The sequence below is a fragment of the Saccopteryx leptura genome, chromosome 6 (assembly GCF_036850995.1).
Source record: "Saccopteryx leptura isolate mSacLep1 chromosome 6, mSacLep1_pri_phased_curated, whole genome shotgun sequence".
Lineage (NCBI taxonomy): Eukaryota > Metazoa > Chordata > Mammalia > Chiroptera > Emballonuridae > Saccopteryx > Saccopteryx leptura.
Genome location: NC_089508.1, coordinates 24,546,471 through 24,563,610, shown reverse-complemented (window position 1 = coordinate 24,563,610; position 17,140 = coordinate 24,546,471).

Here is a 17,140-nt window from a genome sequence, read left to right as displayed (position 1 = left end):
TGGAAATATTTTAGGGGTTTCCTCTATGTCTCCTAATATGATGGTTTGCCCAGAAGAGATACTGAATTAAAGTGTATTGACTGATGAGTTGATACTGGTCTCTTTCTGAGAGGAAAGAGTGTTCCAAGGTCTTTAAATGTCTGGTGAGGACACATTTGCCACTCATTGTGCATCAGAAAATAATTTATAAACCACAGTCTCCATTGTCTTTGTCATATATCCTTCTAGTTAAGCCATGACTGTACCTGCAGGCTGTCCCAAGGGGGCAGTAACACAGACAGGCATCTGACTGTGCTGAGCACTTTCCCAGAAATATGTGCCATAAATCTTGTTATTTGAATAAATGAATTTCTTCCCAAGTGGCAATCGTTCCACCTTGCATCCATATGTTCTGTACAAAGAGAGAAACGATGCAGGAAGACGCTTCTCCTTTGGGTGGGGAACCCTACACGTATGTCCATCTGGCCCTATCACTTCCCAAGTGTTTGGGGTGGAGAACACTCCAAGATGCAAGGGGCCACAGCTAAGGAAGCTCCGGGGCTTTTCCTGCATGCTAAGGCTCTGATTTCAGGTTGATTGTAGGGAGTGGAGGGGACAGGCTCGGGTCTCAAGGATAACTGGTACCCCGAAATTAAGATTTTAACAGACCTCCTTGCACAGAATACTCTTTACTGCCAATAGCAAGTCAGAGGAAACCACAAAGTGTTCCTCAAGTCTCGGAAGGCTTAATGAGACACCGCTGGCCCACCTGGATTTGAAAACCATGCAAGCGTAATCTTCATCTGAGCCAACCAGTACATGAAAATTAGATTATCCCAGAATTTCTATTTGGAGGCGGTAGTTTGCCTAGCCAATAACGTCTTCATTTCAGCAATAACATGACTTTGATATAATAAAGTGCTTTGTAACCTTACAAAGTACATCCACAAAATTAAAGTTTAATTTCATGAGTCTCTCAACACAGCCTTATGAGCTAGTTGGGGCAAAAATGATTAAACCCATTTTTCTTACGAGGAAACTGAGTTTCAGAGATTTGCCACACATTAATTTGCAAGCATTGCTCATGTTCGAATTAAAATGTGATTTAACATGTGAACATCTTATTGATACTTAAGTTTCTTAGAACATGTCACTTGCATAGAGGAAGCAGGTATATAATTTATGCCTTCAGAATAAAAGAACTGCATGATCTCTCTTTATGTAAGATATTTATGTAAAATTTATATAAATAAAGTAAACCTGCAACTCATTAAGTGCTTTGTGGTTTGCGGTGCTGAAGAGTGTGTACATGATCGTGGGCAGTGATGCTCACTCATTATTCAAACCCACATGTCAAGGTGCAAACAGCAGGTCTGAATGTCAGCCTCTGGGTGGCAGGTAACCCCAGCAGTCTCCCTGGTGACTGACGCCTCAGGGTAGAAATCTGGGCTTGGCTTGGCAGAGCCTCCTTTGGAGCATTCCGGCGGTGAAAGAATGAATGTGATATTTTACCAATTAGCTCTGGTTTCCAGGGAGCACTCAGGCAGTCCTGGTAGGGAGCCTGTGCCTGTGGACCAGTGTGCAGCTTAGCAGAGGCGGTGGCAGCAAGATTAACTGGCCCTTTCCTCTCAGAGCATGCAGAGGGAGAAGGAGGGGGTACAGAGAGGGAAAGAGGAGGAGCAGAGTGGAGGAGAGGAAAATGAATAGAGAAAAGAAAAGAAAAAGGGGGTCTGAGAGCATGCATGCTCATCAGACACAGCCTCGGTTTATGCCTTCATGATGGAGGAGGACAGGAGGCGCAGGGGGAGGTCAGTTGTCTGTTGAGAACCCAGCAATGCCAGGCATCCAGGAAGGGCGGGAATGAGACAGGAGGTTGACATCTCAATTAGAGGAGGAAGGCGGTGGAGCCAGGAGAGTGAGGTCACTGCGGTGCCCTTGGTTGTTTACAAGACTCCGAAATACACTGTTATGGTCATAGGACAACAGGCAACACAGATCTCACACCCCAGCCTCCATCTCCCACTCTGTTCCAGCAGAGACGGCCCAGGCCCGGGACAGAGGCTGTGTGGTGTATGAAGAAAGCATGAGCTTTCGGTGTAAGCTTTGCAATCTACTAAGCTGTTTTCCCACTCATTTGCTGTGTAGACTTGAGCAAATTCCTGAGCCTCTCTGAGCTTCAAATTCCTTTTCCATGTAAAGGGAATATTAGCTATAACTTGTAGAATTTGTTGTGGATTTTAAAAGACAAAGATACCAACTCATTAGCACCTGCTCTTTCTACTGGAATAGTCCTCCAGCTACTAGCTACCAAATAATGCTACTTGTCACATAGCACTTACTGTCTCTATGGTGATTTTGTTTCTTGGTATATGTATTGGTGTGTTCATTGCCTCTTTGTATCTGATAGGCTATAAACCCACAAGGGCACGTATTTACCTGTCATCTTTATTTCTTTAGTCTAGACTCAGCCAAGAGCTTGGCACATAGTGAGTGCTCAGTAAATATTAGGGTAAGTAAGAAACAGTCTTAGGGGACAAAGGAGCATGAGGGAATAATTTGGAAATCTATATTTTGATTGTGACAGTGGTTGCATGACTGTGTTTGTCAAAATTATAGAGCTGCACTCCTCAAAAGGGTGTATATTACTGTATGCAAATATACTTCAATTATCTGACCTTTAAAAAAGACAAGCTAGAGGAAGCACCAGATAAACAGAATTCAACTAAATATTTATATTTACTGACGCCCATTGTGTGCCAGGCTGATAGAAGGCCAAGCACTTTCACATTGGTTATTTTATTTAACCCTACAACAGCCCTGCCTAATGAAAGTCTGACTCTACCTGTTTGATGGGGGGGGGGGGGGGAGGCGGGGGCAACAGAGGACCACAGTGGTTACAAGATTGTAAAGCTTGCTGGCAGTTGAAATAAAATCCAGGTCACTTTATCTCAGTGCTCAAGCCTCACCCAATGTTCTTCCTTCTGTGTCTTTCACCTGTCAACCCTCGCACGGACATAGAAATAAAGAGCCTATTTTCCTTATGGAGAGGTATTAGCAGTTGTTGGCCTTTTACACCTCAGCATAAATTAACCAGTCAGAACCTTTTCTAGTGGAGTGGGGTGAAGAGAAAATGGTTTTTTTGCTGGAGACTGGGAGTGGGGCAGGAAGGGGAGTACAGTTCACATAAATGGGCCTGCAGAAGTGTCAGACGGGACCAGAAGGAGAGGAGCCCAAGAGCAGTGAGAGGACGGGCTCTGGGGTCAGATGATCTGGGCTCAGATTTCAGCTCAGCCAGGCACTCATCGTGCAACCTTGAGTAAATTAGTCAAATTCTCTGCGTCTCAAGTTCCTGCTTCGTAGAACAAGGTTAACTATAGTTTCCCCTTCAAAACATTGTTACATAGACTAACCAGACAACATCTGTGAAGCACTGAGAATCGCGGCTGACATCGTAAGAATGAAATAAGTTATATCTATTGTAATTCATTAAGATTAGGTGCTAGACATGTGACAGAAACTCCATGAAAGCACTGGTTTAAACTAAGATGGGAGCTTACCTCACTCTCACATTAAAGAAGTTCAAAGGTGCCACCAGTCCAAGACTGGTGTAGAGGCTCCATGATGATGTGGGACCCAAACTCTTTCTATCTTGTTGCTCCATCATCCTGAGCATGTCGCTTCATGGTCCAAAGTGGATGCTCCTGTCCAGGCATCATGTCCATATTCCAACCAGCAATAAAGGGAAAAGGGGAAAGGACAGGACCCTCTCTTTAAGGATATTTCCTGGAAGTTGCCCACAACACATCCAATTACCTCTCATCAGTCTGAACTTGGTCACATGGCCACACAGGTAGCTACGTAACCAACTAAAGCTTATGAGTTGAATTGATAAAGAGGAAGAAGAAAATTAATTGGGGGCCATTTTGGAGTTAAGTCTTCTATTATGGAGAAGTTTAGACACATTCAAGTTATCATCCCCCAGGCCTTCAGAGAGAAACAGGATTTTCCTGGTCCTTCTAGCCTCACTGACAATCCAGGTCTTCATTGGTCAAATGGGGCTCCTACCCCCTGCCCTTTCCCACCCTCTCACTGACCCGTGCCTTCCTCTAGGCATTTCTCCTCACAGAAACGAGCCCAGGAAAGGCAGTCCCGCCTACCAAAGCCTTGACCTCCAATGAACATGGGCGGTGAGCACTACATGCAGCTGTGGTCAGTGTCCCTGACCATCTGGCCGGCTTAGCACATTTGAAATCTGGCCCTGGATGAAAGAGAAAGGACAGACAGAAAAGATACACTTTAAATATTTTTATTTTTAAAAAAACATATGAATAACATGTTTTTGTAAAATTAAAAAAAATTTAATTAAAAATAAGGCAGAAATCCTTTAATTCTAAACCCAGAGATAATCATCATTAACAGTTTGTACATGTCTTTCAATCCTTTATCTAATCATTTTCTCCTTTAATTACAAATTTGGGATCATGTTTTCATCCTCTTTTATAACCAGTGTTTAGATCTTTCAACAGTAAGACAATCCTACCATGTTGATAAATATATTTCACCAACATTGTTTTTAATAAACAGCTTGTATGTGTCTCCTACGGAAGGGATACAGTTTAGTAAGGATGCACCAGAATTAGCTTTGCCTTAGTATCTGGTCAAAAATATGCTTTGTGACTTCATCTTTAGCCTTGGTCTTTGAAAGGTTGAATAGCCAAGTTCATACTTCAGCATCATTTCTGGACTCCCTGGACTTGCATATGATCTATGATCCTGTGACTGTTACATAACCTTTGCATCTAAGAAGCATAATCTGTGTTATATGCATATAGCATGACATCGGATTTACTATTCATAATCACTTTCAAATATACATAACCTTCTAGATGTAACTTTAATGAATATCTTATTTCTTGCTCTATTTGTTGAAATTTTGTCAGTCAAAGATTAAATGTATGTAATATAATTGCAAAAGTAAAGTCAGTATCTCTCATGATAATTATAAATTGCCTCTTAATGTACAGAAGTAATTTTTAAGAGACTTCATGTGTTTAAATATAGAAGGAAACATTGATGGCTAATACAAATACTGAGAAAGCATGTCAGCCAGACACTTTTAGAAGATACTTTTGGAGGCAGTAATAAAACATTAAAATAATAATATGAAGCAGAATAATAGAGATTAGATTATATCACAGTTCTAATCCTTGTAGAATTATTTAGAATACTATCATTCATAACACCAAACAAAATAATTTTTAAGTGTAGTCAATTTTTATTTACTTTATTCTACTTAGGCTATGAGGGTTTTTGTTTTGTTTTTGTTTTTTTTTCTGAAGTGAGAAGCAGGAAGGCAGAGAGACAGACTCTCGCATGCGCCTGACCAGGATCCACCCAGCAAATCTGCTAAGGGGCAATGCTCTGCCCGTCTGGGGCATTGCTCCAGTCGCAACCGAAGCCATTCTAGTGCCTGAGGCAGAGGCCATGGAGCCATCCTCGGTGCCTGGGCCAACTTTGCTCCAATGGAGCTTTGACTGCGGGAGGGGAAGAGAGAGATAGAGAGAAATAAAGAGAAAGGAGAGGGGGTAGAAAAGCAGATGGGCACCTCTCTTATGTGCCCTGGCTGGGAATCCAACCTGGGACTTCCACACGCCAGGCCGACACTCTACTGATGAGCCAACCAGCCAGGGCCTTAGGCTATGAGGTTTTGATAAAAAGCCCTGTGTGTAAATTCTTTGTAACTTGTAAAGATAAACTAAAAACAGAATGTCAACCAACCTCCCGATTTCATAAGGAAAAAACCCTCTAAAATCATGCAATCAATATCCATGATAAATCATATTTGACCCAGCATTGTAAGGAATATAAAGGAAGTGAAGCTCACACGCCTGCCCCATATCAGTTGAAAGTAAGCACTGATTTATTAACACAGTGTGTGTGATATGTAACCCAGGAGCAAGCTAGCTCCTGGTGGGGCTAGGGAATTTGTTTATTCTGGCGCTATGATGTTAAACTGTGAAGCCTTGACAATGAAATTCATTAGCAATGAAGTTATCATGATAAAAATGTCTGATAACATTTTAGATGTACCTTTTATATCAGAGACATTTGCTCCATAAGGCGATATCAGGCATTGATCTAGACTTCAGCTGAATACTGATCTTAATACTTTGACATCCAACCAAAGTGTGTATTGAGTGTATCTCTAGCTTGAGATTATTTCTAGTTTCTCACCATTATTAACAACATTGCAATGAATGTCCTAGCACAAACAACTCTGTGGGGCTCTATGATTATTTCCTTGGCTGAATTCCTAGAAATGGAGTCCCTGGGTCAAAAGGATCCCTGTTGCCAAACTACCCTCCAGAAAGTTTGTACCAGCTTCCTGCCCGTAAGAGGAGCAGCGTGGGGCAAGATTGTATCCTGGCTCCTCATCAGCTATCACCTGCATCTTCAATCTCCCACAGGGGTTGGCAGTTGGATGGTTGAGAGTAGCATCCTTCAGACAGCTCCAAACCCCCTGGATCCCATCATTGTGATTATAACTGTATTTTATTTTGTGTCTATCTTGTTCCTGGCATTGTTGTAGACTCTTTAGGGACTTCCTGCATTTTAATCCTCCCACTGGCTCAAAGTAAATATTACTGGTCTCATTTTATAGATGAGGAAATAAGCTCAAGTGTTAGGCAGCCTTGCTTTTAGTGCTGATGGAAGCCCCAGAGGTTTGGTCAAGCAGCAGTCTGCAAGCCTTTCTCTGCAGATAAGTGAAATCTGTAAGGTCCAATCCCCATGACCCCAACTGTTCAACCCCCTGGGGCTAACATGGTTCCTGAGCCTTCTTAACCCGCATCTGTTTCCAGCCAGGGCAGAAGAAGGTGAAAGGCAGGGTATAAGAAGGCGAAAGGCAGGGCCCATAGAACCCACTCCGCTCTGGGCATGGCTCTGTGCTAGGTGTTTGATGTGCATTCATGTTGATCACTTTTTGGTTGTTTCTGAAGGAAACTTCATCAGAGCCTCTGTCTTCCCTGAGTGAGCTGTCACTCTGCTATGTGTGTGTGTGTGTGTGTGTGTGTGTGTGTGTGTGTGTGTGTGTGTTGCAACTCAGACTCTTAACAGCACCAGGAGCAAGTCAAGACTGTTGGCCACTGAACCCCCACCATAACAAGCCCCCCACTTGAGAGGAAAGAATAAGTTGAACACCTCCAGGGACTTTAAATATATTATCTCCGTTAGGTCTCAAACTGTCAGTGAGATATTGGCCACATCTTACTGGAGAGGAGCCAGAGGCTGAGGGAGATATTTAAGAGCTGACAGCTAGTAAATGGTGGAAGGACTCGAATCATCCAGGATAGACAGACATATTTTCTTTGATCCAGACAGGCAAGGATGCCCTGATTCATTTCTGTAACCCTGACCTCCATTGGACGGTGAGCTAAGAAAGGGCAGGGATTAGGTTCTGCCCATGTGGTACCCAGAGTGTCCAGCAGGTAACCTGGCCTAGAACAGGTACTCAGGACATGTGCATAGGGTGGCAGGAAGAATGAATGGACTATCTAGGGGTCGAGGTGACAAAATTCTGGGAGACAGACTGCTATAGACCGTCTGTCTGAGCCCCAGACTCAGGCAAGAAAGGTGAGGGCAGAACTTGAGCTGACAGGGACCCTGTCGTTCTTTATTCTCTCGAATGAGAGAAGATGCATCTGGGGCTGTCCTGCACTGTTGGCCAGACTCTGCACCCTCACAGTTCCAGGGGGCATCCTTCTCACATTCCATCGTCACAAACGTGTATGGTTATTATGACAATCTTCCAGTAGATGGCAGTAAAGCATCTTGGGTCAAGGCACTTTTTTTTTTCCGTGCAAATGCACTGTTTGAGCAGCCGGCTGTGCTGGGTTTCTCTGTCTGCCAGCCTTACAATCTGTTGACAGGTTGCCTGACACCCTTTCCCAGGCTTGTCCCACCTCCTCTTCATTTTAAGTCTTTCTAAAACAACACCCAGGGCCTTAGTGTTGGTCTAGGAACGTCAAGGGAAAGAGCCATTAGGGCCAGAAGTCACCAACGGCATCCTTTGTTGCAAAGAACGTAATATTTGTGATCAGAAGTCCTGGGTTCAGGTCCCAGCTGCTGCATTTCCTAGTGAGTGGTCTTGGGCAAATGACCTTGCAATTCTGGACCCCAGCTTTCTCTTTTGGAAAGAGTGCAGTAGCGATCCCTGCCTGAAAATGGCTGTGCATCACTAGCTGTAAAGCACCTCTGCCCAGGAGTATCCTGCATTAATGAACTACGGGACTTTCCCAGGTGACCACGGGAAGATATTACGCACTGCTGGGCAAGCGTGTGCTGCAGACCACGTGACTCGAGTTTTGTCATCGGCCGTCTCCGGTCATCGTCTTCTAAGGGATCTCTCTCCTGGTCTCCACCACCATTCCTCCCCAGGGGTTGCTTTGGTTTCCTTGAGTCTCCTTAATACAGTACAGTACAGTCAGTTGGTGAGTCAACAAATATTCATTGAGCATTTACTATGTGCTGGGGGCTTAGCCAGTCTCTTCTGGTTGCTTACAGTTCCACTGGGGCAATAAAGTTAGCATAGTCACCATCTTGTTTCTGAATCTTCAGACCTCATTCCATTCTTATGGGATTCTGAGGAGAAAGAAACCTTGCCCAGAACCCCCCCTTCCTAGTTCCTGGGTCACTTAATGACTAGACATTATATTTGATCCCCCACCACTGTAATACCCTCCAAGGTCCAGACCAAGAGGGGCTTCCCTCTTCTCCCTTTCTCCTACTGAAGAAAGCTCAAGTCCACGAACACTATATGGGCTCACCTAGAATTTGGTTTGGCTCTGAAGGGACAAGAAACCCAATAGTAGTAATGGCTTAAATTAGGTAGATGTGTATTGCCCTCCCATGTAAATGAAGTCTAGAGGCAGACAGTCCAGAGCTAATAGGGTCACTCTACAGTGTCAGGAACTCTTTCTAGTTCCCCGTTCTGTCATCCCTCAGATGTAGTTCTCATCCTCTTGGTGGAGATGGCAGTTTAGGGCTGGCAAAGCCATTCATGACCAAGCCGCCTTCTATATATATATCCCTTCCTCACCATTCTTAGCATACAGCTTCTACCTCATGGTCCAAAATGGCTGCTCAAGCTCCAGTAATCAGGTCAACCTTCCAGCAGCATGAAGTAAGAAAGAAGACCGAGCAAAGGCATACTCTCTTTGCCTAAGGTCACTCCCTGGTAATTACTCATGATACTTCCATTGGTTAGAACTTAGCCACCTAACCTTATCTAGAAATAAAGAAGGCTGAGAAATTACTCTTTATTGCAGGTAGGTCCAATTCCTGGGGAAGAAAAGGAGAATGTTTACTGAAGAACCATGAGAATTATTGACCACATCTTGCCTACGAGGGTCCATCTCCTGCCTCCAGGGGGTGGCTCTACCTAGCAAGCTCCTCAGCATAAATTAACCAGGACAATAACCCAATAACCTAAGATCCCAAAACAAGATTTACACAAAGGCAGTGACAAGGTAATTTGCTCTCTGAGTATAAATGACATTTGTGTTTGGCTGTAATTATCATTATTGCCAACATTCAGTACTATAAACTTCCATGCTCTCAGCTGCCCATAGTCCCACCCTTGTGGTCCAGCTATCGCATCTCCCCACCCTCATCACCCCTGACACAAACCCCCTACTCACCCAACACTGCCCCCTCCTCCCTTTCTAGAATGGAATCTGGCTGACTTGACAGCTCCGAGGGAGCAGTGAGGGGGACGCGCTGTCACAGCACACAGCGGGAGCAGGGGGCGGTTGCCTGGGTGAGTTGGGCAAAGAGGCTTCTAGGATGCTGCTGAATGCACTTTCCCGACCCGCCTTCTCATTCTTGCTTAGGAGACTCCTCTTGGGGGCTGAGGTCTCTCTTCCTCCACTTTTAAAATACTTTGATCAGGCCCTGGCCGGTTGGCTCAGCAGTAGAGCGTCGGCCTGGCGTGCGGGGGACCCGGGTTCGATTCCCAGCCAGGGCACATAGGAGAAGCGCCCATTTGCTTCTCCACCCCCCCCCCTCCTTCCTCTCTGTCTCTCTCTTCCCCTCCCGCAGCCAAGGCTCCATTGGAGCAGAGATGGCCCGGGCGCTGGGGATGGCTCCTTGGCCTCTGCCCCAGGCGCTAGAGTGGCTCTGGTCGGGCAGAGCGATGCCCCGGAGGGGCAGAGCATCGCCCCCTGGTGGGCAGAGCCTCGGCGCTGGTGGGCGTGCCAGGTGGATCCCGGTAGGGCACATGCGGGAGTCTGCCTGACTGTCTCTCCCCATTTCCAGCTTCAGAAAAATACAAAAAAAAACAAAAAAAAAACAACAAAAAAAATAAATAAAATACTCTGATCAATTCATTCCTGTAAGAAGGGAAAATCGAGTCCTCAGGCTCCCTGGGTTCTAGATGAGAGATCACAGTTTGACACAGTTTCCACTGCACCCTCACACCAGCCCTGTGTCTCAGGCGCTGCCTCCCCATTTGACAGATGAAGCCACTGAGCCTGAGAGCTGCTAGCCCAGTGGCCCCGGTCACCCGGCTCTCAGGTGGCAGCCCTGAGGCTGGAAGTAGCTCTCTGACTTGAAGGCCTACAACAAGATCGTGAGTGATCTGTCCCCGGCAGGATCGTGAGTGATCTGTCCTGGGCCAGGATCGTGAGTGATCTGTCCCCGGCAGGATTTCAAGCAGGCTTCCAGACGGCAGAAGAGACATTTGGGACAAGAAAATGTTTGCAGTACTGACTGTCCCCACTATGCCTCGCTTTTCAGGGACAAATAAGCTTGGAGCAGGAAGAGAAAACATGACCTTACTGGTAACGTTAACCATAACCACGTGACCAGCCTGAAGTTTTGGGGGGACACTTGAGAAACAAAGCTGCAGGCACCACTGGCTGATCCCTGCCCTCTGCCCCGTGCACCCTGGGCAGCTCCCCGGCACTCAGAGCCCTGATCGCCAGGGACCGGGGCTCTGCCCTCACTCCTGTCTCTCCAAACTCCCCAGACCATTCTTCCACTTAGCGGGGGAGGCCTCGCACCCCCACCCTCAGCTCCCCCATTCCACAGGGGGAGGCTCCTCCTCCCTCCCTGTCCTTCAGTCCCAGGGCCACTACATCAGGGTCTGCAGGGAACTTCCCAGAGGATTCTAAAAGCAGCAAGGTGCCTTCCCTGCTCTGCAGGCCGGCTCCCCAGAGAGTCCTGCACCTGGAGGCCTGTCCGGGAAGCATGCAGTCCTCCCCACACAGCTCCATTCATCAATCTGGAGAGAGAGAAGGGGAGAGGACTGGGAGGCAGTTAGAGGTGAAGGCCTGCTCAGCCCACATCCTGGAATAGGTTTGGGGACCAGGAGCTGGATATTCTGAAAGCTTATATGCATGCATCTGCTTCTACATACAAACCCATACCCACATGCCAGCCTGCTTGTACTCAGACACTCAAATGTTCACAAATACACATATGCATAAACATACATGCACATACATACTCCTTAGTCCGAATTCTGCTAAGGCAGTATTCTCTTATGGTTCAGAGTCTGAGCTCTGAAGTCAGACAAATGCCTTTCCCCTCTGCAATATAGTTTTTTTGTTTGTTTGTTTTGTTTTTTTTACAGAGACAGAGAGAGAGTCAGAGAGAGGGATAGATAGGGACAGACACACAGGAACGGAGAGAGATAAGAAGCATCAATTATCAGTTTTTCGTTGCAACACCTTAGTTGTTCATTGATTGCTTTCTCATATGTGCCTTGACCGTAGGCCTTCAGCAGACTAAGTAACCCCTTGCTCAAGCCAGCGACCTTGGGTCCAAGCTGGTGAGCTTTGCTCAAACCAGATGAGCCTGCATTCAAGCTGGCAACCTCGGAGTCTCGAGCCTGGATCCTCTGCATCCCAGTCCGACACTCTATCCACTGCGCCACCGCCTGGTCAGGCCTCTGCAATATAGTTTTTAAACAGTGGTTTCTCATCTGACCAGGCAGTGGCGCAGTGGATAGAGTGTCGGACTGGGACGCAGAGGACCCAGGCTCTGAAACTCCAAGGTCGCCAGCTTGAGCGTGGGCTCATCCAGCTTGAGCGAGGGTTTGCTGGCTTCAGCGTGGGATCATAGACTTGACCCCATGGTCACTGGTCGCTGGCTTGAACCTAAAGGTCGCTGGCTTGAAGCCCAAGGTCACTGGCTTGAGCAAGGGGTCACTCGCTCTGCTGTAGCCCCTCCCCACCCCTAGTCAAGGCACATATGAGAAAGCAATCAATGAACAACTAAGGAGCTGCAACAAAGAATTGATGCTTCTCATCTCTCTCCCTTACTGTCTGTCTGTCCCTAACTGTCTCTCTCTCTGCCTGTCAAAACAAAGAAACAAACAATGGTTTCTCATTTCAGAAGGCAGTACATGAGACTTGAACCACACGGACATGTGATAAGTGCATGGTCATCTTCTTACCCCTGTTCCCTGTCTCTCGTTCCCTCCCAGGGGCAACTGTTGTCAGCACTGTGTCTCCCTCCAGAGCTGGTATTCAGAAGATGGCCTCTACCTCAATGCGTGTGTGTGTGCGTGCACATGCACACGCACACACACGGCAGCCCACTGGCACACTGCTCTGCACTCTGCTTTAGTTCTTATTTGAGCAAGTGTACCCTTTGGGCCACCTGCAGTTCTGGGGCATGTGGATGAGGCTCTGAGCTGCTGAGAGCTGCTGCCTGTAACCCTTCCCCAGCCTGATTGCTGTACCTGGCGACTGCTCATGGTCATGTCCACACAGAGCGTCTCGGCCTTATTAATGGCGGCCTGGTGTCCCATCACACCGGCGCACTGTGATTTATTTAATGTGCCTGACTGGGTGAACATGGGATGTTTCAGCTGTTCATTTTGCTTTATTTGCTGCTACATACTGTTCTTTAGTGAGCGCCTGTGCGCACACGGTGGTAGCCCACGTGGGCGTGCATATCTGTCAGCAGTGGGCATGAAGGATGACCTGGCCCAGTTATTTGGCCTCCTGTAGCTCACTTTCTGAGTCTGTAGATGACGACAATCAGAGCAGGGACCTTGGAGGGTGAGGATGACGTGAAACCGACATGCTGAGCACCTGGCACAGTGCCCGGCACACGGGAGCCATCCATGTTAGCTCCTGAGGGAGGAAGCCCAGGATCTGGGTGAGTGAGGGCCGTGCTGCCCGGCAGGAGGCTGCCCCTGCTCAGGGCCACCAAGGTTAGATGCAGGGGTCTCAGCCTGGGAAGTTCCTCACTCTTGTAATTGGGGTCGAAGAGATTTGTGCCTCTGGCCACCCAGTGTGGGTGCCACAGGGAAGACATGCGGGAGTGAGTTAAGGGGGCGTTAGGGGGCCTTAGCAGCTGCGCTGGAGCCAGAGTGAGGAGCAGGCCGGGCTTTCCTGCTGAGTCATTCCCACGGGGCCTTGAAGGAGGGGGCAGCCTGCCGAGAGAGAGAGAGGGAGAGAGAGAGAGAAAGAGAGAGGGGGGGACAGGCTCACTTGCACCACTCACAGACATAGCACATACTTACACAAACACCACGCCCCTCCCAGCCTAAGAAAAAGGAGCCCTTCCCAGCAGAGTGAGGCTTTGTTCTCCAGAAAATGTAAAAGCCACACAAAGAAAAAGTCCCTCTCACTGCCCCCCCTCCCCAGCTGCCATTTCTCCACCCTCTCTCTGTCCAGTTCTGATCCTGCCCCTAGGACCACTATCTTGGATGGCCCAGGATGACCGACAGCCCGGGGGCCAGGCTGGGCACCCTACTTGCCCTTCTCCATGCCCCTCCTCATCCTGCCTCCGCCCCCTGGTCTGGTTCCCCTGTCGATCACCCCACCCCAACCCCTCTCAGGTGCTGGAAGCTTCCTGGCTCTGAGATGGTATTTTGATGCAAACTTCTCTGAGACTCTCTGCTGCTGTGGGGCACAGAGATGGGTGAGGCCGGGTCCCTGTGCCCGGAGGGGCAAGAGGATGAGAATGGAGTTGTCTGACAGAGCTGGGTGGGTGCTGGGCCCCCAATATGGGGCTGCCTGTCAGTGATTGGGGTCTGGATCGGCTAGAGACTAAGAGGGCTGGCTGTGTGGGGGACGTAATGCTTCCTTCCTTTAAATTCACTTTTTATCTTAGAACAAAATCCTAACATCTGACTGTCATCTAACACTAGGCTCGCCCTGGCCGGTTGGCTCAGTGGTAGAGCATCGCCCTGGCGTGCAGAAGTCCCGGGTTCGATTTCCGGCCAGGGCACACAGGAGAAGCGCCCATCTGCTTCTCCACCCCTCCCCCCTCTCCTTCTTCTCTGTCTCTCTCTTCCCCTCCCGCAGCCGAGGCTCCATTGGAGTGAAGATGGCCCGGGGGCTGGGGATGGCTCCTTGGCCTCTGCCCCAGGCGCTAGAGTGGCTCTGGTCGCAACAGAGCGACGCCCCGGAGGGCAGAGCATCGCCCCCTGGTGGGCAGAGCATCGCTCCTGGTGGGCGTGCCGGGTGGATCCCGGTCAGCCGCATGCGGGAGTCTAACTGTCTCTCCCCGTTTCCAGCTTCGGAAAAATACAAAAAAAAACCCAAAAAACAAAAACAAAAAAACAACAACACTAGGCTCTATACCCTTCTGGGTATATTTCTATTCATATGGACCTGGTTTATAGAAAAGTCTGAATTCGACAGGATTCAAACAGGAAATGTTTTTTGCTTTGTGTGTAATCACAGCCTTCAACCACGCTTGCTTGGTCAGATCTCTCCTTCCAGCCCTGAACGATCTTCCTGGCAGATTTCTTAGTTTTCTGATCAGATTTGCTAGGGGGTTTTTTTGTGTGTGTCTTTTTTTTCTGATTAAGAATCTAGATTAGGCTAGTCCAATTTAAAAGTTAAACATTAAAAAACAGTTAAACATTATATGCAAATATAAGGTGATCCCCTCTCCCCGGTGCCTCACAAGGCTGAGGAGGGGCAGCTTTTCCCCTCCCTCCTCCACCAGAGTGATTTCACCTCCAGAGTCTGACGTGGGGTGAGAGGGGGGATGACAGCTCTGTTCTCCGGGCCTGTTCTCCGGGCCACCAGCACTTCCTGTGATCAGTGCCTCCGGCGGGGCAGGCTTCCAAATGGGGTGAGCAGTTGGGTTTTCTGGGGAGAGGGCTTCTCCAGCTAGACTTTTCCCAGCTCACCCTGACCACTCAAACCCTAGAGAGCCACACTGTAGTTCCCCCCACCGAGCGACCTCCCCAGGGTCACCTGAGCCACAGGAAGCTCCTGCGCCTTTGCCTGGACACAGAGAGGCACACAGGTCACCTCGACTGCCCCTGCTTCTTCCCATTCCCCTCCCCAGCTCCCGTCCTATAAGACATGGGGCCGGTTGGCGTGGATCAGGTACCCAGCTGAGGACTGGGATGCCAGTCTCTCCCCTCACACTCTCTTCAAATAAGTTTCTAGGAGCCCTTCCCCAGCTGGCAGAAAGTGGGGGAGGCACCAGAGCACCCTGCCCTAACCTGGGAAGCTCTCACCTGTGCAGTCAGTTGCATAGAGCCCCGTGCTCAGAAGCACCCATGTTAATGGCCTACTGCTCTGCTGTCTTGAAATGCTTCATAATTTTTGAACAAGGGCTCACTCATTTTCATCTTTCACTGGCATCCCCAAAATTATGTCCCGCCCGGGACTGACTGCCCTGACCATCCTCATCTGCTTGTAGAAGGTGGGTGGGTGGCGGTGCTGGTCAGAGCGGCACGGCTGGTTCAGGAGCTGTAAATGCCCCAGGAAGTGCCACACTCCACAGAGGTCCCCACCCTCCTTAGGCTGAGGGATGCCCAACACCCTGTGATCCTCCAATTCTGCTGCTGACCCCCTCTAGTGAAACTTTAATTTCAGTTATTGTACTTTTCAACTTCAGAATTTCTATTTGGTTCTTTTTCATAATTTCCATCTCTTTATTGCTATTCTCCGTCTAGTGAGACCGCATTCTCATGGTTTCTTTAGCTCTTTGAGCATATTTATCATGGTTGACTTAAAATTGTTTTAACGTGGTCCTATGTCTGGGCGTTTTCAGGAACAATTTTTATTAATCACCTATTTTCTTGTATATGGGCCATACTTCGCTTCTTTTCATGCCTCATAATACTTTGTTAAAAACTAGAGATTTCAAATATTATAATAACGTGGCAACTCCGGGAATCAGATTCTTCCTATCTTCAGGGTTTGTTGTTGCTGTTTCTTGTAGTAGTATTGTACTTCCCTGTGTGTTGAATACCTTTTCTGAACTAATTGTGTACAATCTACACTTTTTATTGTATGTGGTCACTGAAGTCCTTACATTAGCTTTGTGTTCAGCTAGTGATATGATAGAGGTTTCTCTAAACGTCTAGAACAGAAAGACTGCCTCTCGGCCCTTGCAGATGGGCTCTGTGTTTGTGTGGGGGCATGCCTTCAAAACTCAGCCAGGTGGGCCCTGGCCAGTTGGCTCAGCGGTGGAGCGTCGGCCTGGCGTGCGGGGGACCCGGGTTCGATTCCCGGCCAGGGCACATAGGGGAAGCGCCCATTTGCTTCTCCACGCCCCCCTCCTTCCTCTCTGTCTCTCTCTTCCCCTCCCACAGCCAAGGCTCCATTAGAGCAAAGATGGCCCGGGCGCTGGGGATGGCTCCTTGGCTTCTGCCCCAGGCGCTAGAGTGGCTCTGGTTGCAGCAGAGCGATGCCCTGGAGGGGCAGAGCATCGCCCCCTGGTGGGCAGAGTGTCGCCCCTGGTGGGCGTGCCGGGGGGATCCCCGTCGGGCGCATGCGGGAGTCTGTCTGACTGTCTCTCCCCGTTTCCAGCTTCAGAAAAATACAAAAAAACAAACAAACAAACAAAACAAACAAACAAACAAACTCGGCCAGGTGGTTTACAGCTCCACCTGGACGTTCACTTTCTGATGCGCAGAGACAGGAGGCTGGCCGAGGACAGAGCTCAACAACAGCAACAGCAATGGATGAATAAACTACAGCTGCATGCTACAGCACGAGCAGATCTTTAAAATATGTTGAGTAGGCCCTGGCTGGTTTGATCAGTGGTAGAGTGTCAGCCCAGCGTGTGGATGCCCTGGGTTTGATTCCAGGCCAGGGCACATAGGAGAAGCTATAATCTGCTTCTCCACCCTTCCTCCTCGCCTTCTCTCTCTTTCTCTCTTACCCTCCCATAGCCA